We start from the raw sequence: 21,923 nt of genomic DNA on the forward strand, positions 1-21,923 counted from the left end.
GCCAGCTTCTGTATGAAGAAGTTTAATTTCAACCTTGCAGTTTTTCCCCTGTTCACAGTAGACATAATTGCTGACTGGGATGTACGTGCTATAATTCTGCAATATAGCTGGATGTGGGATATTCTTTTCTACTCACTTAGGAGAGTGCCTTAGGGAGGGGAGGAATACATGGGTCTTTTGTGTCTTGTACTCCCTGAGAATGGGTGTCAGTCACCCTAAGCTGTTGATTTCAAATTTCTTCTGTGGCTCTGCCTGGCCAAGAAGGCAGACCAAGTAAAGTTTTGTAGGGTTTTCACATTGAGTTAAGTAAATTAGATTTGGACTGTACAGCCAGTGGTTCTTACCAGCTCCAGCATGATCCTTTTTAGCAGGTGGATTAAGTCTATCATCTCTGCAGTCCCTGGCTTCCATCAGTCTTGAGTCTTTGGATTCGTTGGCACTGGAGAAGGTAAGTCCCTTAAAAGGGAATTTTCTTTGGAATTAAAAAACCAAACCAAAACAAAAACCAAAAAGAAAGGAACAAACCCCAAACCAAATTAACCATCAGCACTTTCAGTTAGTTTTGAGGAAGTAACTGTGAGAGTTTGTTTTGTGCATTTAGAGCATTATGAATGAGTTTCCTTCCCAGGAAAGCCATCTGGAGTCCACTTCCCAGTAAAGATCCATCACCAATGTTGTGTGTGACAAGTGATCACGTTGTGATCATCACTCCTGCAGAGAAATGTTTCTGAGCATGGGTTTTCCAGGCTCATAAAGAGATCACAGGGTACTGAAGAGCAGTCCTGTGGCCTTTCCTCCTGCAGTCCTGCTTTGTTCTGGGTGGCCAGGGTGGGAGATGAAAACCAGGCCATGGTTGTTGAGTGCTGGTGTTTGCAGAAGCTCCTGACAGCCCTCCCTGTCCTCCCAGGGGATCAGCCCACAGGTGCTCCTCGGCAGCAGAGCTGGGGCTCGTACAAAGAATTGTGCAAGAACAAATGAGCCAAGCAAGAAACATACTTTCCAAAAGTTTTTCTGACCCCCTTCCCTGAGGGTGATGGTAGTGTTGTTTTTCTCCCAAACGTAACAAGTGGTTGTTGCCTTCCTGCCCCATTAAGACTGAGCAACAGGAATGCAGGAATGCTAAATGGCAGATGTTTATCTGTGAAAAGATGAAATATGTCTAATATAGTTTATGTCATACAGTTTCTTTTTCTGTTGTTAAAAGACTTCATATACAAACTGTGGTTCCTAATTTCAAAAAAAAAAGAAAAAAAAAAAGAAAAAAAAAAAAAAGATGAAATGATTGAGGCTTCCACTGTGTGTGGCTTGAAGATACCTCCATATTTGCAGTTCTTACTGTTCCACAGTGATGTGTAGGCATGGCAGCAAAAGATAACCACTCTGAGTCAGCTTGTTCACCTGCTCCCATCACAAGTCTTGATCACAGAGGAATTCAATTGCATGTCTGTTTTCCATTATTAATCCATAAAACAGGAAATAAAAATTAACACCCAAAAATATTTAGAACATGATGATGTATTGAGAATCTTAAAAATTGAGGAAGAAGAGATAAATGTTACCCTGTTGCTGATTTGCTGTCTAGACACTCTTAATGAGAGAGATTTTTGGGTTTCTGACACTTCCTCACAGCAGATACTGAGTTTTTGTCTTGCTGTATTTCCAGCCTTTTGGTTTGGAAAACACAGGCTGAATCATGAGCGAGAGTTCAGTGCAAATTATGGTATTGGTTCACTGTTGTTCTCACTTCTGAAGCTTCTGTTGTAGCAAATGGATTATTATAAATTCATGTTACATTTTTGATAGCTTGATTTGAAGACTTTCTCCTGGTTAGCCAACAAAACATGATGGAAATTTGATTCTCCTTTAGTTTTCTTCATTTATCTATTACCCTGTTCTGCCTGTAGTAATTTTCTTTTACATACTAGCACTTGTGCTAACTTAGCAGATAGTAGAGGGAGCTTTATATTCTTCTATTTTCATTGCATCACCTCTAGAGTTAGCATGTTTAGGGAGAAGTCAACTTTCCACAATCAAATCTTTTCCTGTGTATTAAAGTTATCTGCCTTATTCTTGTTCTGTATTTCCACAGAAACTATGAAATGTTTCCCAATTTTGATACTACAACCAAAGTCACTCCTTGCTAATGGCATGTGGAAGTACAGGATAAATTTTACCCCTGTCCATAATATTTTTATATCTACAACTTACGTAGCCAGGAAAAAAAACTAACCAAACAAAACAACAAAAAACCCCCCGCCCCCCCAAAACCACCACCACCCACACCAAAACAAAAAAAATATTAAAAAGTCGGAGAGAAGGGTAGGAGAAGCAACAACCACTATCTTTCTTCTTCTCTTTTCCTTAAAGAGAAGAGCTGGAGACTAAACTTAATTCCCAGTATTATGGTCTTCTGTAGTCGTATTTAGATCATATTTATTTATATCTATAATATATATTCTATAATAATATTTAGGTCATACATATTTAGTATTGTGCAGATGTCAGACAGTTAGGTTTAATTTTAAAAAGTCAATTTTCCTTATTTTTTTAAGTTCCAGGTTATATAAGAAGCAGATCACTTTTGCTAGGTCAGCAGACCTGTAAATATATACTGTGAAAACCAAGCACTCAGGGAGCTCCTGAACTTCTTAGTATGCTGAAAGCTTCCTTAGTTGCAGTCAGCACCTCAGGTGCAAACTTGTAACACCCTTGTCCTTCTAACCTGTCAATGAGTAATGTAAAGAGAAGGAGTCACAATCAGCTCCTTGCCAGTTCTTTTTAATACTTCTGTTAATGATTTCATCTTGCAGATTTGATGTTTGGATTTGGGAAACAACTTTATTGATAATTTTGACAGACCACAGAGTAGCTTTGTCTTTGCCAGTCACTTTCGGAATATAAAATATTTTATGTAAATGTTGAATAAATCTCGCTTTTTGTCCATTAAATACTTCCCTCCCTCTGCACTGTGAGCAAATCTTTGCCAGTCTTGGGCTTTACTTGTAGTATTTCCACTACTATTTGAATTCTTTTTACTCTGATGTGCCCTATACAGACAATAATTATATTTGTAAATTCCACACTCCTCAAAATTTCTATTATAATGTGCTCCCATTAGTTATTATCTAATAGTGATGCTGTTTTATTCAATATCAGCAGTTTTCCAATTGCTTTTTGTCATAGCACCAATAATTTTAATAATTTAATTGTTAAGAATTCTTTGTTTTATGTGTATATGCATGTAATGTATATGATATCAGATGATCTGTTCTTATGTTCTTGTCAAATGATATGTTGCTGACTTAATTCCAAATCAATTTTAAATAGCATTTTTAAATAGTATCTGAAGCCTCAGTTAAATACCAAAACAAAACAATCAACAAAACAACAAACATTTACTTTGTGTCTCTAAGGGTTGAAAAGCAGCACTAAGATATATTTGGAGTAATATAATATTGTACTCAGCCTCATTCCTGTCTGCATTGCCTGCCTGTTGCCTTTTACTTCCCAAGCTGGTGGTACAGGTAAACACTTCAAAGACTGAGGAAGAAGATGCACTTGAGCTCCCCTCAAAGCACTTTAGCAAGGAAGTACAACTGACCCATCAATGAAATTCACTGTACAGCAAATGCTGGTAAGTGTACTAAATGAACTGAAAAAAAAAAAAAAAAGATTGTCTGTGAACTTTTAATTTTAGCAGTCCTGCAATAGGACTACATTGTCTAGATAAAAATGTGTGTTTGCTTTTCAAGTTGAATGGTGCAAAGTTAATCATCCTGTCTTTAACAATTCTTCCCTTTCTTGTCGTGAATCTACAATTTTCCATTGCTTTCAATCAAAGAAATTCCTTTCCCTAGGCTACTACTGCTTTTCTTAACTGGCTTTCTTCCTTATGGTATATTCTTCTGTTCCATTCACAGTAAGAACATTTCTCAGCAGCAACAGCTCTACTTACCCACAAAGGATCTTAAAACATAGCTTTTCTAACAGCAGAGGGAATTATTTCATGAAGTATCTATGGAAGTGTGTATGAAATTGTCTTAGATCTGCACTTAAAACTTGGTGATTATTTGCTAACAATGTTGAGTGTTTGCTACACAAGCAATTTGTACACAGCCATTTTCAGTTCTTTGGTAATCTGATTTACTTTGTCTTTCTAAGCTGGAGGGATACGCGACTTGATAGTAGCTAGGTGAGTGTCAGGTGAATTAATTATAACTGCTCTAGTCCACATGTTTAGCTTACTGCAAATGCAAATTAGAATTTATAAGCTTAGTTGTAATTTGCATTTGGACAGAGTAAGTCTTTCTTACTGTCATTTGTCTCAGCTTAGCTAATTAACTGCTAGCTTGTTAAGACAAGGTAATATGAGGTTTAGATAGTGCATGTGTGTCCTTGGCCTCACTGGAAGTACTGAAAATTTAAAATGTCACCAGTATTACCCATTCTTGATTTCTAATCATGTATGATCTTTGTTCTATACAGTACTGCAAAAACTTAAAACTACTTTTTTCTTTTTTTCATAAGCTGAAGAGGGCCCTTTGAGTAATAAAGTAGACTTTTGTAACTTCTTTTAGAGACATAATCCTTTTGGTAACTTTCTAGAAAAAATGCACAGGCATTTTAAAATGCTTTGGGTTTTGCTTTGCCTCCGAATTAATCCTTCCCCTGCTTCAAGATCTTAATGCACTTTTTCATTAGTTAATAGTGTTGACTCCACACATCTTCAGAAGCTTAATTCTGAATACCTTCAGGTGTTAGATATTCATCTCACTTACTAGAAACTTTTGCTTAGGTCCCTAATGATTGTATCCCAGGGAGACATGAAATTTTGTGTACTTAAGGGTTTTTTCCCATTTTGGAGAGCTGCATGTTATCAGTAGAGTCTGGAATCATTTATTTCAGTGTTTTCAAGTATGATTCTTGAAGGCTTGAGTCACTATGTTTAAAGCAAATAACTTCTTTGTTCTCTTACAAACTTAGCTGGCATTAACAAAAGCAAAAATACTTTCTTGAATACTTGCCCCCTCTTCTGCAGATCAGTTGAACAGCCCTCAAGAGCATTTTACTCAGTTCAGGCTTTTCTGGTGTTGCAATTCCTGATAAAATGATTCCATGTTGTAGTATCTGATTTAGTTATAGTAAACCTTGAGAAGCAAACAGGCTTTCTTAGGCAATTTATTATTTTGTTTTGTTAAACATGGATGGAACCTCTGTTAGCTCGTAGGGACTGAAGTAAATAAAGTGATGTCTAATGGTAGTATTTGGGAGGTTCTAGGGGTGTCCTAGGGGAGGAGGCTCTAAGGGGTGTCCTTCCTCCAAGTTAATTTTAAACCAGAACATAACTACAAGAAAGTAAAATTCAAACAGAAAATTTAAAACCTTCTGTTTGGATACTGGGAGGCAGATGCTCCTTCACAGAAGTTCACTTCTGTTTGTTGCTTCCATCTGAGAAGACATGAACAGAAATTTCTTCCTTCAAGATGCTGAGTGTCAGTTTCTGTAAATGCTTTTTGTTAACATTGTGAAAAGGTATTGAAAATTGAAATGGACAAGTAAGAAATGGAGTGATGCCAGATAACGGGAATTTTAATTAAAGTAAGAATCAGGTAGGGGAATGGCCAAGAATTGGAATTTTTAGATATGAAAACAGAAGTGAGAAACTAAATAAATGACAAAGTTGGCAGCATAAGCCTGGGTTGAGGTGTGTTGATAGCTGGTGTGTTGCACAGAAAGGGATAGGAACTGAAGTAACAGATGTGGTGTTAATAACGTGACTAAAACATGAAAGAATGTACTTCCTTAAAGAAGATAGCAGAGAAAAGATGTGGACATTCTGTGCAGTTTTGAGAAGAAAGGAGAAGCTGAAGAAGACAGTCACTGTGAAAAATCCTAATTCTGTAGCTGTGGTACTAGGAAAAACAGTCCTGAGAAAGTTGCAAGATGCTTGTGCCGCTGAGGAGCATTGAGAAGAATGCCTGTCACCATTAATGGGAAAGTGTTGCTCCTTCTTTCTGGATGATATGAACCACTGACAGGGAAAGCACAGAAGATATGACTGAGTGATATGAAGGGTATTAATTCTGAGGCAGAATGTTCAGCTGTGGATTGGGAATTTAAGGGCTCTCTTTTGATTGTGATAGAAACCAGAAGCAAGTGATGTTGGCATCCTGGAAAGTCATTGTACTACTAAATGCCTGTTGAAGGGCTTTTGTCAGCCTGATGGTTTACAAATGTGTTTAGAGGGTATTTGATAAGATAGGTACTAAGTGATGGTAAGGTGCACTCTCTCAGGATGACAAACCATAAGATTTCCCACTTATGGGCTTTTTTTCTTGGGTCAACACATCTATGTGAAGAAATTCTCATTCAATTACTGTGCATAATTGCTTACTGGCCAGAGAGGGAGAGAATGGAGTGGCATTTACAGCACCTGTTGCAGGCATTGGTTAGGCATTTTCCTGAAGACTTTTCTGGTGTTTCCCTGTTAATTCTCATAGTACCTACTGGTTCAAGATTTTTGAACACATAGTATGGGTTAAATCTTTAGTGCCCTGGGAGCATATTTTTTTTTTTCTAATCTACTGGGCTTCATGCTTAATGAGAAATATTTTTCAGTTTCAAAGTTTTGGAGGTATTCAGCTTCTGGCTTCAGACTGTGGACCTTCAACTCCAATTCAGTTGTCCTGGCTAATTCCATGTGCAAAGATTTTCCATTTTCTTCAGGGTGGTGGATGGTTTTCTATGACAAGAAGAGTATGTACTGCTGCTGTTTTTATTTTGGTCTTAGTCTAGATGCTTCTTTCCTTCCTCATTCAATATAATTCCTAATGTTCCTTTGCCATTATTTTTTTTTTATTATTCTGAGTGTGTTTTATTATGTGTTACTATAATTTTGAGGTTTGTTCTTAAGCACTGTCTGAGAAATAGTAATGCCCAGAGGTAGCCGTGTGACTCCATTTTTTCAGGTAAATCAAGGTCTAACATTTTGAGTTACCTCCATGAGAATACTCTTCAGGAATTGTCCTTGTAAAGAAGAGCCTATATTCCTTTAAAATTCTCACCTTAGTGGGGTGTTGTCTGGGCCATTCTCACCTTAGGTGCAACCAGCTTTCTGGGTGTCTCAAGGCAATAATTACTACAGCTAACCCTTTACTGACATGCTGTCTTTTTCTTGATACTTTGTGGAACACAGGATATTTTCTCTGATTTGATTAATTTTGCCAAATCATAACAAGTTTTCTCACTGTTTCTCATCTTGCCCTTAAGTACCAGTAGTTGCTTGTTGCTTACAACTACATATGCTGCAGAGCTAAAATAGAAGGAGCTACTATTTTTGAGCTTTCTGGCTTTAGAGAATGTTTCTGTAAATAATATTAATATGTGACTATCTTTGAAAATTTGATATCCTATGTGGGATCAGTGGGTCATTTCCGATTCTCAGCTCCTGAAATAGGCAGCTTCAGAAAGAGAAACTTCCTTTGCAAGAAAGTTAGCACCAGGGAAAAGTGAACCTCAAATAGAAAGATGATCTTACTCATCTTTTATCACCTTATGTATCATCACATCAACCTCTTGTCTGTAGCTAAGCTTTTTATACCTTTGTGAGATTTGAGTTTCAAATGGGATAATGCTACTAATTTTGGCAGCTGAGATGCCTGTAAATTTACCTCAAAATATAAGCAACATTTTTTGGATAAAGTAATTGTAATACTTGGAAAAAGCATGTTAGAGGCATAAAACCTTATGACAGCTTTGTCAGGTGTCCTCATTTTAGACAGGTAAATTGCCTTGCATCAGCTCATACAGTTCATAAAAACTGTTTTGCCCTAGTCTATACCTTTTACATTCCTCTTCTTCAAACATCTCTGCGAATAGGTAATTTTCCCCCCTCTTTACAAAGATTAGATTAATTTAGCAAATACTTTCAGGAATTCCAACATCGGTAACTGTGACATGATTGTCCACAACTTTTTAAACAAGCTATGTACATAGAATGCAATTAAAAGAATTTAATGATACACTGGTTCAGACAGATGGATTATATGCATCAATTCTTTGTCCAGTCTTTCCTCTAGAATTATTAGATAATTCTAATAATTAGATAATTAATAGATAATCCAAAGTCCTTTCGTACCTGTAGTGTTCAAAGGACAGTAGCCAATATAGCTTAATACTGCAGATAGTTGAAGGGTTATTTTGCCTAATAGCACATCATTGTCTTGTAGCAGAAACAGTAAATGTCTGTAATAGCAAGGAAATACCATTCCCGTGTATCCTGCTACTCCCCATTGAGTTTCAGCTGTTCTCCTAATGTCATGCAAATGGCCTCTGGTAACTTTATAGTAGCCTTTCTTTTCTTTCTGATTTCTTCAGCAGAGGCTTCTATTTAAGAAGTGTGTGGTAGGAGGGAAGGAGAGAAATCATCAACTAGTCACTTCCTTCCAGCCTTCTGATACCTCAAGCAACTACCTTGCTTTTTCTTCTTTGTTACAGTTTGGTGATAAAGTTTTCCTAAATTCTCTTATTCAGTGTATGTCTCCATGCTATGGAAATGTAACTGAGATGGAAGTGCAGAGGATGGTGCTTCCCTAATGACTTTGTTTGATAATTCTTTTGCTTCCTGGTAGGTGGGAGCCGTAACATTTAGTGTAAGGACTCTGTTGTAGGCTGGAGGAAGAGGAAGACTGCAATAAACAGGACTACTGGTAAGTAACATTTCCTCCCCTCCTATAAAAGTCCTCAGCAATATATGGTGATTGTTCTGGAAAAATGCTTCTAGATGAAAAGGTGTCTCTTCCTAAGGCTTCCTGGTAAACTTAGTGTTACCTAGGGACACACCTTAAACTCTCAGGGTATCAGAGTAGGTAAGAATAATTTTTCAAAGTATTGGGATTACAAAGGGCACTCTGAATCTGAAAGACTTCAGAGTAGTGGGATTTTCAGTCTCCAGCATCTGTATGGATTAAGAAAGTTCAACCACAATGTCAGGAAGTGTGTGAAGAATAGAAAGTTCACCCTCATCAAAAATTGTCTGACAGAATCAGATGGAAGAGCATGGTTTCCTTGTAAAAGGAATAAAGGCATTTTAAAGTCATGTCTGGTGTTTGGCCATATTGCAAAATGATTTTTTAGGCAAACACATGTTCATTAATTGAATTGCCTCTGATACGTGTTTGCTATGATGTGTTTCATTCTATTACTCTCAAAAATTAAGATTTCTGGGTGATGGTATGATAGGCTTGAAGAAGAATGAGATATGGATGTTCAAATATTGGTATCAGTAAAGCCCTTAGCATATTTGTTTGTAGCCAGAGATGTGTGAAATAGTGGTAGCTGCTTCCCTTGTCCATCTACACACAAGGAAAATGGGCGATGCCACTTAAATTCAGTATCTGTTGTCCTTTGTACAGCCTTGAACTGGTGATGTTCCAGTGCTGTGTGATGAAAATTATTATTTTTACGCTTAACATCAATATTACAGCTCTTTTTCAGTGTCGATTTTCAATAAAAAGTACACGACTGTGATTGTTGTACTAGAGCCAGCTCAAAAAATTACTGGAGAGGTTTCAGGAATCATTGTGGCTGTGTTTGTACTCCAAGATTGCTCCTGGTTCCCTACTAACTTTCATAAGGCAGTTGTATATAGAAAAAAATCTGGTGACAGTAACCTGTGAAAGTTACTGTGTTTTAGAAGTAAACTTTGTAATAGTTTTACAAGTGTAATCACAAGAGCAGATTACAGAACATTCATTCATCAAATGGTGTTTGCCATCTGGGTGGGAAATGCGTTTATGTAACCAGAATGAAAACCTCTGGAAAGGCTTGGACAGAGTTTGTAAGACAGTCTACTGTGACTTAGAAAGGTAAAATTCTACATTATTTGCTGAAACTTGCATGATAAAAAAAGACAGCATAAACAAAGCAGGGGTGCAGATGGATGCAGTACAAATGCAGTATTCCATGCATTTACCTTATGGAGTATGCAAGGATAAATGGCTTCTTCCTACAGGATAGAAGAGGTTTGTTGTGGAATTGCATCTTTCAGCAGTACTTTAACCAAAGAATTGGGAACATTGGAGAGTGAGAGATACTTCCTTTGTTAATGGAATTTTTTAATATGCATTAATATGAACCAATCTTGTGTTCTTTGTGATGGCTGAACTTTTCCTCCGGTTGCACAGGAATGTTGCCTTCGTGAAGATGATCAAAAGACATGAGCTATGAAATAGTGTTTGGTATGGGAGTACCATAGTTACTGATACTACATTGGGTGCACAGGGAAAAGTATAGCTATCTGATTAGTAATTTTGATAGCCTTTAGGTGATTATAGCTAATAGTGGTTGTTATAACTGATGCATGCAGCCTAGAGACAAAAAAAATCCTCTAAGATCAGAAATTGTTTTAAATGTATATTACCCTTAGAATGAGAGAGAATGAGACAACTGGTCAGTTAAGAAAACCTTTTGGAATCAATGATGAACAGATTTTCAGAAAAGACACTCTAAACCAGTTGGTGAGTAATATGCAATGAGAAGTAGTACTGCAGGGGGAATTAAAAAAAACAAACCTGAAATTGTCTGTAATGCAGTGTGTAGCCAGTGTCATAAGACACCAGAAATTCTCACTGTGGATGTTGGTCTGAAAGAACACTTGTTAAAGAGAAATATGGCACCTAACCAAGAGGATCATTTAGTGTTAAGAAGTAACCGAAGTACTACATTTTCAAGTGTAATGGTTGCAGGCTGCTTTCCAGGCAGCCAGATCCAGTGTCTGACCACCCTTCCTATGAAAAATGTCTTAAATGGAACATCCCTTGCTATAGCTTGTGACCACATTACACTCACCACTGCCTTGGTCCATATTCCTATCGACTGAGTATGTCCAGTTTGCTCTTGCCTATCTCCAGCTTTATCTTTCTTCAATCCCACAAATACACAGTGGCAGATCCAGGAGGGCTGATGGTGCAGAGACTGAGGCAAAGGAGATGGAGACTCTGCAAGAACCTGACTGATATTAGGACCAGTACTAACAAGTAACCTCCAGATTCTCATGATTGGGATTTTAAATTTCTTTAAAGGTTTGGGTTTTTTTTAAACATTGTTACAAATAAAATGTATCAAATCCTGCTTTTCCAAGATTTTTATCTGTACTTAAACTACAAGTATATTCCTAAAAAAAAAAAACTTGAAAAATTTTTATCAAGTTAGAGAATGTGTCACACTATATTGGGAACTAGAACAGACAATGATGCTGCTTGTTTAATTTGAATGATTTTTGGAAATGTCTCTTTCCTACATCTGCACTTACATTCAGTATACAGTAGTCCAAATTTGTGAACAGCTACAGTAAACCCAAATTTACAAGTAATTATTCCAGTGCAACTATGAAAATCTACAAAAGAAAAGGACAGTGATTGTCTATAATTTTAAGTCTATTTTCATGCTTTCCTTGTATATTAAAACACTGAGAAAGCTTTAATATCAATATTTTATACACAATGTGTGCTCTGGATAATAAAGGCAAGCAAGAGAGTGCCCTTGTGGCTGGGTCTGTAACCAGTAATGATTGCAGATCAGAGCAGTGTTTCCCACCATCAGTTCCTGAGCAGAAGATCCTGATCAGAAGCATCATCGCAAGGCTTCTCCTTTGGAGATTTCCCACCTTGTGTGTATGCTTGAGGAAAGGATTTTCTGCTTTGTTGTGATGATGCTCTTTGATTTTTTTGCATTGATTTTGGGGATCTGTAGCCTCCTCATTGGTTTTGTTGGCCCTAATTTACCACAACAATCTAATTCTTTTCATAGATGATTAAGTAAGTAATGGGAGTTGTAGAGGTGCTTCCTGAATTGTATATTATTAAGCAGGGTAGGAAAGAATGGGTGTAAAGAACATGGAGTTTCCTCTACTCTTTGGGTCAGTTATTCACTTTGTTTCTGTGGAATATTGAGGAATTAATAATTCTGCTTTAACCAGCTGGTAATGTAGTGAAGCAGCATTTCAGATGCATCTGAAGCTGAAGTACTTGCACATACTGGGAAGCAGCATAAATATAATTAAGGGGGATAGCAAATACTAGGAAATCGAATGTAAGTGTGCCTGTATGACTAGGGCATGGCATTATGTTGATAGAGTAGGTGGTTTGTATTGTCAGTGAATGTTATGGAAGTGGCAGTAAATAGCATATATATTTACACTTCCATGTGATTATGAATTGGATAATTGTGCAAGAAGACTATTATATGTATCCAGAGAAATCAGACTTACCTAACAAGCTGTTAGCTGAAATTTTCTTTCTATACTGTGTATAATTCAGAAGAAAGCAGAAGTGAGAATTTCACCCCTAATTACTGGGGGGTGAAAAATAACAAACTGTTCATTCAATGAACTGAAAGATTGAAAGATGTTGAGATAAAGCTGCAGGAACATACTGTAATTAATAGGTCATTTGATGATCTAACTAGCCATTGCATACTGGAGCCAGAATAAGATGTCTTCTCTTGCAGAGAATCACCATCTTTTTTTTTCCCTCCCTAGTTTTTCCAACTTCAAATGGGTATACACATTGTATCTCTTTGTATTGAGATTTTATATATAGAATTTAATGTCTGGTAACTCATAATTGTTGAAACTTAGTTTATCTCCTACTTTTTGTAATCAGTGTCTCTTGTAGTGATTTTTTTTTTTTTTTTGTGCACAGAGGAGCATTTGCAGATTTGTGCAGTTTCAGAACTTCAGTATTTCTTGTTTTTAAAACAGACACGTTTAAATGTCATATTTTTAGGATGCAGAAGAACAGTTTATGCCTCTTAGAACTTTCTGACTCAGACTGTGAGACAGATCTAGCAGTGGCTTGCCGTGGGAACATGCTGGGAACTGCATCATTCAGGGAAATCTGGCACTTTGTTTTTAATATGTCCTTAAAATTTGTTCTTTCATGCAACTCTCTTCATTAATTATAAATTCTTACTTCTGTGGTTTCTTACCAGTAGCTGTTGAGAGCTTAATTGACATTTCATCATTCAGTTTTTGGTTTCTGAATTTTTAGAAGAATATTCAGGAAAGGAGAAATATTTTCAGCAGCAAAGTGGGATGTCATTGAGATGAGACAAGAAGCAATGGAGAAAATGCTCAAGGCTAATTTGACAACCTGCTTGACTCCCATTAAGTTGCAAATCATGTCAGCTTTTACACTGTGCTGCAGTACAAATGTGGAGAGTGTAGTACTACTTATAACAGGTTTCAATCTGACATAGCAGAAATTAATGAAATACAGTCTTCTGTTCCCTGGATATAATTCTAAAACATGGGGATTACAATGTTTGTAAGGAAATCCTGAAAGCTCTTAAATTTGGAGTAGTAGTTCCAATAGGCTTTTTAGTGACTCCTGGTCTGATAAGTAATTTGGTTTGTATAATTCAGTGACCTTTTGGGTTACAGCATTTTCAAATACCAAATTCTTATCATTTAGGCCAGAGGATACCATCCAGTCTGATCTCCAGTTTAAAATTACAAATATAGTTTATAGTTTTAGCCAGGGAAATGAAATTGAAAAGATTAATAGCAAGATGGTTTATATGCAATAACCAGTGGAAAATATCCAAGTGCAGTGCACACCTTGAACAACAAAACTCATTCTATCCAAAGGAAACTTTAAATTGAAAGTCAAACTTTATTCTATGGGCACTCAAGCTAGTTTTTTCAGAATATAAAAGAGAAGCAAGTGTGCTTGATAAAGAATTGCCTGATTTAACATCAAAATATGTCCTTAGAGGAATTTTAATTTTTTAGAAAGAGAAGCAAAGATCCTTTTAGTACTTCTTGCGATGGCTTTGATGGTGGATGCCTTGATGTAGAACTGTTATGCTCCATGCTTACAGTGAGTCTCCCAAAACACACAAGTTTTCCTTTGAAAAGCAGATTAGGTAGGAGTACAAAATGCTAAAGTCAGCCTGTGTACCATAGGAACTCACATGTGCTTGATGAAATATAAAGATTAATGGTCCTGTCTTTCTCACACCTGTGGCTTGTCTATTCACCTCTTCTCTGCTTTCTCAGGGGTCTTCTATGTATTGGGATCCTGGCTTGCTGTGTCTCTGCCTGCCTGGTCTCTTCCTGGGACTGCTGCAGCTTCCCCTGGGCTGGGCATGGTTACCTGCCTCCAGGAAGAGGGGCACTTTTCCCTTCTTTCACCTGAAAGAGCTCAAAAACTGGACAAAGCAAGCAGTCAGCCTCCCACCATGGCCATTCAGTGTTTACCTAAGTAAAGAATAACACACTGAATGCTGAATGGTAACATCGTGTCCCTGGGCACAGGAACTGGGGGCAGGAGGGGGGGAGGTTCCTATGCATTCTCTGAAATACCTGACTGGGAGACTGGAAGAGTGCAGCTCCTAATGAGCTCTTGACAGGTTGATCTGTGGTGTGCTGTCTCTGCTTTCCTTCTGATGTGTCTCTGGGAAACTGGAAGGAGAACTCCCCAGCAGCTGGCAGCCTGCCTTGGATGACTGTGGTAGCCCCACAGCACTCCAGTTTACGGTTCACCACAGGGTAGTTGCTTTGTGGTGAACCATAGGAAGTCTGACTTGAGACCATCCCCGGCTGCCGTTCCCAGTGCTGGGACCGTTCCAGAGGCGGGAGAGAGGCAGAGCTAATGCAGGGCAGTAGTTAGTAAGGCCAAGGCAACCGTGGAAATCCCCATATCAAGTATTTAAAGTAGAACACATCATCTTGCATTTTGATTTTTCTCCAAGGCTTTGTAATAATAGTCCACTCCAAGTGTTGTATTTCTGGAAGAAATGTGTGTTTCACAAGGAATCATAATATTCAACCAATGCTTGAATTTTCTGTGGGCTTGTTAAACATGAGATGAACCCCCCAGCCAGTGTCTCCTGCACTGATGACTTCTGCTGTCTTTCACTTGGGCATGGACAGTCAGACTGCCCTGTCATCTATCATACTGTACCAAAACACATACTTACCAGCTGGTTTGGCTTGACAGCTTCACTTCCATTGCAATTTAACTGATACGACTCATCAGGGATCTTGAATTTCAGAAGGTAACAATTTTAGTATTATGTCATCAGTGTAATCTTGCACTGCAATTACATGCTCCTGAATAATTCTTCCACTCCTTTTTATCCACAGTCTGTATTAAAAATGGATATTTATTCTTTGTTGTTAGTTTCAGTAATCAAGTGTGTAATAAATTTTTCAGTGTGGCTAGTAATAAAGACACACTGGTTTGGGGGTTTTGGTGAGGTTTTTGTTTGTTTTGTTCATGTTTGGTTTTGTTTTTTTTAAATGACATAATCTGAATGTGTGCCTGGCTGAGTGACTCCAAGTGCATTAGGGGTTATGTACATTGAAAACAAATATTTTCCTGTCCAATTTAAACAGAAAGTAAGCAATGGGTACCAATAAAACTGTTACTAAACAGAATCAGTGAAAAATGGCCTAGGTTTGTAAATGTATTGCCAAGATTTGTATTTGGTATCTTAGTTTAAAAAGGGGCTGGGGGAAACGACACTGTGAGACAACAGTAGTCTGAGGGTGGCGTCTGCACTTTGTTTTGGAAGGGAGAGTGTCCATTTGTCTTTCTGCCTTGCTGTTCAATTGTCACCTTTTTCTGGTTTTGTTTAGCTTGTGATTTTTGTGATACAGGATTAACATGTCTGGATAATAATAATGCTCCTTGAATATTCACGACCTAATTATTGGTCTAGCATACAAATACAGGTTGGTCTAAAGCATAGTTTGCTTTTTCAGGACAGTGTCACTAAACCTTGCTTAAGGTATTGTTGATAGATGTGCACTTGAACTTGAACTGTGGTTTGTTGGTTTTTTATTTGCTCTGTATGCATCACTCCATTCAGTACTATGAATGCATTTCAAGGAAATTAAGATTAAATAATACTCTTTCAGAGCTTTCCTGTTATTTTTTTTCAAGAACCTTACCAGTGACAACTAGTTTAGTCTTAGGAAAGATTTCTAGATATGCTTGGGACTTCCTTAGGACTGGAAAAGTTCATTCTACCTTGTAAGGCAACATCGGTATGTTTGGTGTACAAAGAGAAGTCTTAATGGCTATTTCTCTTAGAATTGTGTAACAGGAGAAAAAGATGCCTTTAAATGGGGCACACAGATTTGGAAGATGAAAGTGTAGCTGATCTAGCACCTTCTTAGTTCTTATTAATAATTTTTTTCTACCACTTGTAGTTTCAAAATTAGTATCAAGGGCATTTTTAGAAAGATGCCCAAACCATAGCAGATAGCAGCCACTGTCTCCATTTTTCATATATATATATATATATATATATATTATTTTTTAAAATTTTTTTAAATTTTGTGTGTGTGTGTGTGCTTGTGTATTACCCAAGTCAGTTTACATAGTACTTGTTATTCCTCTTGGTATTCAGGGTGCCCTATGTATGAAATGTTATAAAGTTTATTTGGATGGAATGTAAAGCAAGGGAATAATGTACATAGGCTACATAAGAAAGGACAAGAATGTCATCTGGGCTGTCTTAACACTCGGTGATGCTGTGTACTAGGACAATACAATTTGATAAAAAGCTTTTTTTAACATTAAATCACAAATGAGACTTTTAGAATAGTTCTTAACTGTGTCACAGCTTGTAATGTGATTCTTATTTAAAGTTTTAACCTAATTTTTATTATATTTAATTTTATTATTTGCATGGGATACTTTAGTAAAATCCTGGGGCTTGAATTGGTAAGGTGTGAAATTGGAGCTTATGTATTTCTTACTTGTGATTTAAATAAAATAGTTCCACTTAATGACCAAGTTGTATGCTCCAAACACAACTTTTGCTTGTATAGTTGCATTTTAGCATTCACACTGTGCCTTGGACACAAAACCACCGACTTTGTTTTTTGAAATAAAAGTGAATTTTCTTTCTTAAAGCAACAACAGCTAAACATGCTTGCAAGCTTTTATGCCCTCTTCTGCAGTTGTGAACTGCACAGGTTTTCTAGAAAGAGGATGTGCAGAATCTATTGCTTGGCTGAAAAAGGGGCAGTGTTTACTGCAGGGGAAATTTTCCAGGGTGTGCTCGGAATGGCAGGTCAGACAGGAAGGCATTGCCTGGATCACACTGTTCTTTCCTTTGAATATAAACACTAATCACTGCTGTCAGTACTGCTTTTAAAGTGAAACCTCAAGGGTTTTGCTTCTTTTAAAGATTTGTGGACTTGTAGAAACACCATCCAATTCAGAATTTTTCATACTCATGAATCAAATGTTTGAGTTTCATCTTCTCTTTCCTTAGTATGCTCCCTTCTTAGTGTCATCAAATTTTAGTGTTCTGTTATGTAAAAATATTATTGATACATGCTGCACTAAATTATAGCTTTATTACCAATATTACAATATTGGAAATATTATTGCAGGAAAATGTCAGTTTTCCAAAATGATTTAAATATATTTTTGAAAGGTTATTGCAATCTTCTCTTCTCCAACCTTGGAGAAGGAAGATACAATTACTGATCCTTAGAGAACAGCTTGATTTTCATACTACTGCCTCTTTAGTTTGGAGGAAAACAACTCTTGGTAGTGTGTCTCACCTGGTATACAACATCCATTAGCATCTACTCTTCTTTCAATTTTAAGGTCCAACTGGGAAATTCTTGACTTGTTTGAGAACTGTAGAAGAGGTAATCATGAAGTGTTGGCTGAAGAAATTCAGTCTCTCAACAAAAAGTGTCTAGATACAGATGAAAACTTTCTCTCATGTATTTACATTTTGGGGGAAGAAAAGATCCAAAAAAATTTGGCATCAAAAATTAATTTTCCCAAGTAATTATGTTGCAACAAATACGGAGTAAGGGCATGAGCTTTTTCCTGTTATTCCACTTTTGGGATTTTGTACTTCTCTCCCCACTGCTTTCCATCAATGTCCTACTTTGACTCAGCAAACTTTTGGTGTTATTCTGGTTCACTGAAAGGGCTAAAGAGTTTAGCGTTTTGTTACTGTGAAAATCCTGACTTGCACAGCAGACTTTACCTTGATTTCTGTTAAAGTGATGATAGCTGCTTTAAATTAAAAAAGATGAAAGATACTGTAAAGCCTTTTTTAAAAGTTTGATCTCTGTTGCCTCATGAAGTGCTCAATGCTTTAATTCATGGAGCTAATTTAAAGCTAAGAAAATCTTGCAGAAGTACAGCATTTCTATTTTTAAAAATTTCCATGTCTCACAAACAAGAGAACTTTAGTAGGACAAAAATAATGTTTTGTTGTAGGAGATGTTTCCAAGAAACAACTCCTTCCTAACAATCCTCCCTAAAGACTCATTTAGGAAGGTGTGCTCACTTTTTTTTTTTTATGTGGTGTTACCAGTTCTAACTTTAAAGCCTATGGATAAGTAATCATCTCCTCCTTGTCAGTGTACAGTATTTGGAGACTGACAAAGCTGCTGCTTGAGCTAATGAGGACACTTGAGCTTCTATCCCTGAAGTAAAACACCTTCAAAAACAGCTTTGGAAAAGAGCCATAAAGAGCTTAAAGCTTCCCCTTCAAGCAGCAGTAGGAGCAGTTTAAAGCATCTGACAATTAATGCTGAGTGCTTCCAGTTTCTTTCCTCTGCTGGCTGAATGGCTCCAGCTCCTCTCACCCCCTCTTTCCACTGTCTTCTGGAGTTAATTTCTCCCAACCCCTCCACCAGCATCTCTTCCACACAGCAGCTTTTCCTTTCTCCCTGTGCATTATTATGGCACTATCAAGGTTTATATATAGTTATGATTATATACATTCTCCCTATGTTTAGTCAACTTAAGTTTTTTTTTTTCATAGCAAAGTTTTTGTAAAGTGTCTAGCAGCATTGCAGCACACTCTCAGCTTTGGCATGGTTATTGGCATTAAACATAGGTTTAGTATAAAAATTACTCAATGTCCAAAAAAGAACTACAAGTTAAACTTTCTCTTTCTTGAATATTTTTTCTTTGCATTCTAATCTGTTTTTCTGTGTGTTTGCTGTCAACACTGTGTCTACTCTTCTCATTTTTCTCAAATGTAGAACAACATTTTAACACCCCTCACAGCCCCTATGTCCCCCACCCCCATTTTTTTTAGGAGCTTTTTTCTGTATTTCAAATTCTTTGACTGGAATTGGCAACAAGTTCAAAAGCACTAGAGCAGAGGCACTAGCAGATTACAGAAGCCTGGGAAGCTAGAATAAATTATCAACTTCTTTCCAGCCCTGACAAGAAATGCCACTATTGCCTCTCTCCTTTAATTTCCTTGTAGATACCCAAGTTGACATCACTGAATTGTGGTAGTTTTTTTTTTCTTAATAGTAAAGGCTTAGGATGAAATACAAAGAATGTTAGGTTGAAAGGTTTGGTTTTCCAGTTAGAAGCAACTAAAATATGATTTAAAAGGTAAATAATGTTAATTACATTTACTTATGAAAAATTAGGGTCAAGCCAGATCATTATTTCAGGGTGTGTTTTTCCCTATATCATCTTTCAGCACAATTTACTTTTTCTTTTAGAACTTTGGGAAATATCCATGACATTTGTGGCTGAGCTTCAAAAAAAAAACCAAAACAACCCACAGACACAAATATCGAAAATGTGCTCAAAATCAGAAGTTGAAGCTCAGTGTGTTGAATGGATTTGTAGGAGGGGGTTGCAAACAGTATCAATTGGCTATTTTATGACCTTTTGGATTAGAATAGGCTGACACTGCTTTTAATACTGATAAAAAACCCTATATCTTGGCTGCGTTTATCTTGATATAGATTTCCAAAAAGTGAGCTGTTACTATCTGCAAAAGAAAAACGTCATGGGTCTATCTGAGCCTGAGGAAGTGGTTGGGATTCTGTTAATAGGAAAGTGTGTAAAGACCAAAAGCACTGGTCTCTTGGGAATATGCAGCCAATCCATGCAAAATTGGGAACAGTGATAGATGAGGCAAACCTCACCAGGTAAAAAAGTGCACTAAGTAAACAAAATAAGAGGAAATTAGCAAAATCAAGTAAATGGGCAAAAAAAAAATAAAATGTTCAGATCTCAAATATGTGCAAATCTCAAATGAAGTATACCCAGGGACTTGAGAAACACTCCAACAAGAGCAGCCTTGCTGCTGGGGTTCTGCCTTACAGAGGAGATTGCCAGTTCTGAAGGGCAGTTGTTGTTCTTGTGGAGTAGATTAGAAGTGTCACAGTTACAAATGCCTTCATTCTGCCTCCTACTTCTGTTGTACTTTACAATTGCCTGTTTGTTGGATCTGAGAGATAATTAACTAATTTAAAAGATTAATTGGTTTCATAACTGAATTTGTGTTCTGGGATTCTGAAATTGCAGGAAACTATTCATGCAAAAAAATGCCTTTGTGTTAATTCTAAATAGATCTATAAATGCGAGACCTGATTGGTTTTATGACTGTAGCCTTTAAACAACTCATATGTCTTCAACATGATTAATTATTTTAAACATTTAGGGTGAGATTGATTGTCAAAGGTGATTAAGATGTTTTTATGCAATATTTTTCAATAGAGAATTCAGAATTTAATTAAGATGTTGCTATTCAGCTGCCTTTTTCATGGAAGAAAATATTCTCTTTGTATACCTGTTTAATCAGTGGCAATAGATTTACTGAAGGTTTATAGTGCAGATAAAAAAGATTGGTAGTTAAGTTTGGTTTAAACACAAAAAATTACAAGTGGTATAAACAAACTCCTACATTCTTTGTTATAGAGTGTAGACTGGTAATTTCATGTGTCTAGTTCTTTATGGTGATAGATTTCAAGGCTCAGATAATGATATTATGCCAAAATGGATGTTGCTTTGGTGCACTGTAATCCTCTATAATTTTCTTCTGGCATGATAGGATATTGGAAATTGAGGGGAAAATATTTATATAAACAAAATGTCACTTGGCTTTTCCCCCAAGTCCTGACTTTTTCAAGATGCAGCATGTGTGGTTTTGGTTTGGTTTTGTCCTAGAAGGCATAAAGTAATTACATAGACATCAGTGCTTTGCTGTAAAATGACATGGGTGTAGAAATGTTAGTTCATAAAATACTGATTTAATTTATTGAATGCAGTTTTGTCATATTTTCTTCTTGCTAATTTGTGTCTGTTATTCATGAGATTGGTTCATATTTAAACTGAATTCCTCATATAGCTGTTCATAGTTTGGAATGCTTCCAGGAATGCCTTTGGGATAAAATCTTCCATTTTATTAAAAGCACACTAGATGACACTTCCCAAGCTTGGGATATATGATTTGATTTCTTTTAAAGTTCCAGACTTTTTTTTTTTTTTTTAATTTAGCTTCCAATGAGCTTTGCCTAAATTTAATTCTACTTTTTGTTCCTTTTCATTTGTAGGTGTTCTCCCCACTTTCCTGGGTGCACAGTGGGACTTCTCCCACTGCTGCTGATGCCCCAGATGATGTCCTTGAGGGAGGAGCAGCCTCAGCCATTCTGCAGGTGAGTAGAGGCCATTGGGATGGAAGCCTGGATACTAGTGCTTCTTTTCCTACCTGTTCTTCTGTTCTTCCCAGGCAGCATGTGATTTCCCATCAACCTCTAACCCTATGGCCTGCAACATTTGCATTTCCTTCCAGATTGTAGGTGTGGTGAAGGTCTTTTGACAAGTTTTCATCTGGACAAACCTAATAGCCTACTAGTCACATGGTTATCAGACTATGCCTTTTTGCAGCTCCTGATTAATCTGTTAATTGCTTTTTTCTCCTTGGACTGAAAGAGAGGCATCCATTCCCAAAAGCCTTTCAGTGTCTGTGGTTTCTTCCTTACTTCCTTCCATCAGTCATCTTGGTCATGAAGCTAGCAGACCACAAGGTCTTACAGACTGGGGCTTGAATTTATGCTTGTGCTTCCACTGCTTCTTCCTCTTGGTCAGTCTGGTTCTGAGGAAGTCCAGCTTTGTTGGTAG

General features: G+C 37.0%; 1 protein-coding gene and 1 long non-coding RNA gene across 3 annotated transcripts in view; both read left to right on the forward strand.

Annotated features, from left to right (window-relative positions):
- The window catches only part of CRIM1 (cysteine rich transmembrane BMP regulator 1), a 155,017-nt gene that overhangs the window by 28,624 nt on the left and 104,470 nt on the right, over window positions 1-21,923 (forward strand). The gene's annotated exons all lie outside the window — the stretch shown is intronic.
- On the forward strand, window positions 356-21,451 carry LOC115598029. Its single transcript, XR_003987337.1, has 4 exons — window positions 356-448; window positions 3,513-3,634; window positions 8,631-8,708; window positions 21,356-21,451. It is a non-coding gene; the product is annotated as an uncharacterized LOC115598029 (long non-coding RNA).

Source organism: Calypte anna, chromosome 3 (assembly GCF_003957555.1).
Source record: "Calypte anna isolate BGI_N300 chromosome 3, bCalAnn1_v1.p, whole genome shotgun sequence".
Classification (NCBI taxonomy): domain Eukaryota; kingdom Metazoa; phylum Chordata; class Aves; order Apodiformes; family Trochilidae; genus Calypte; species Calypte anna.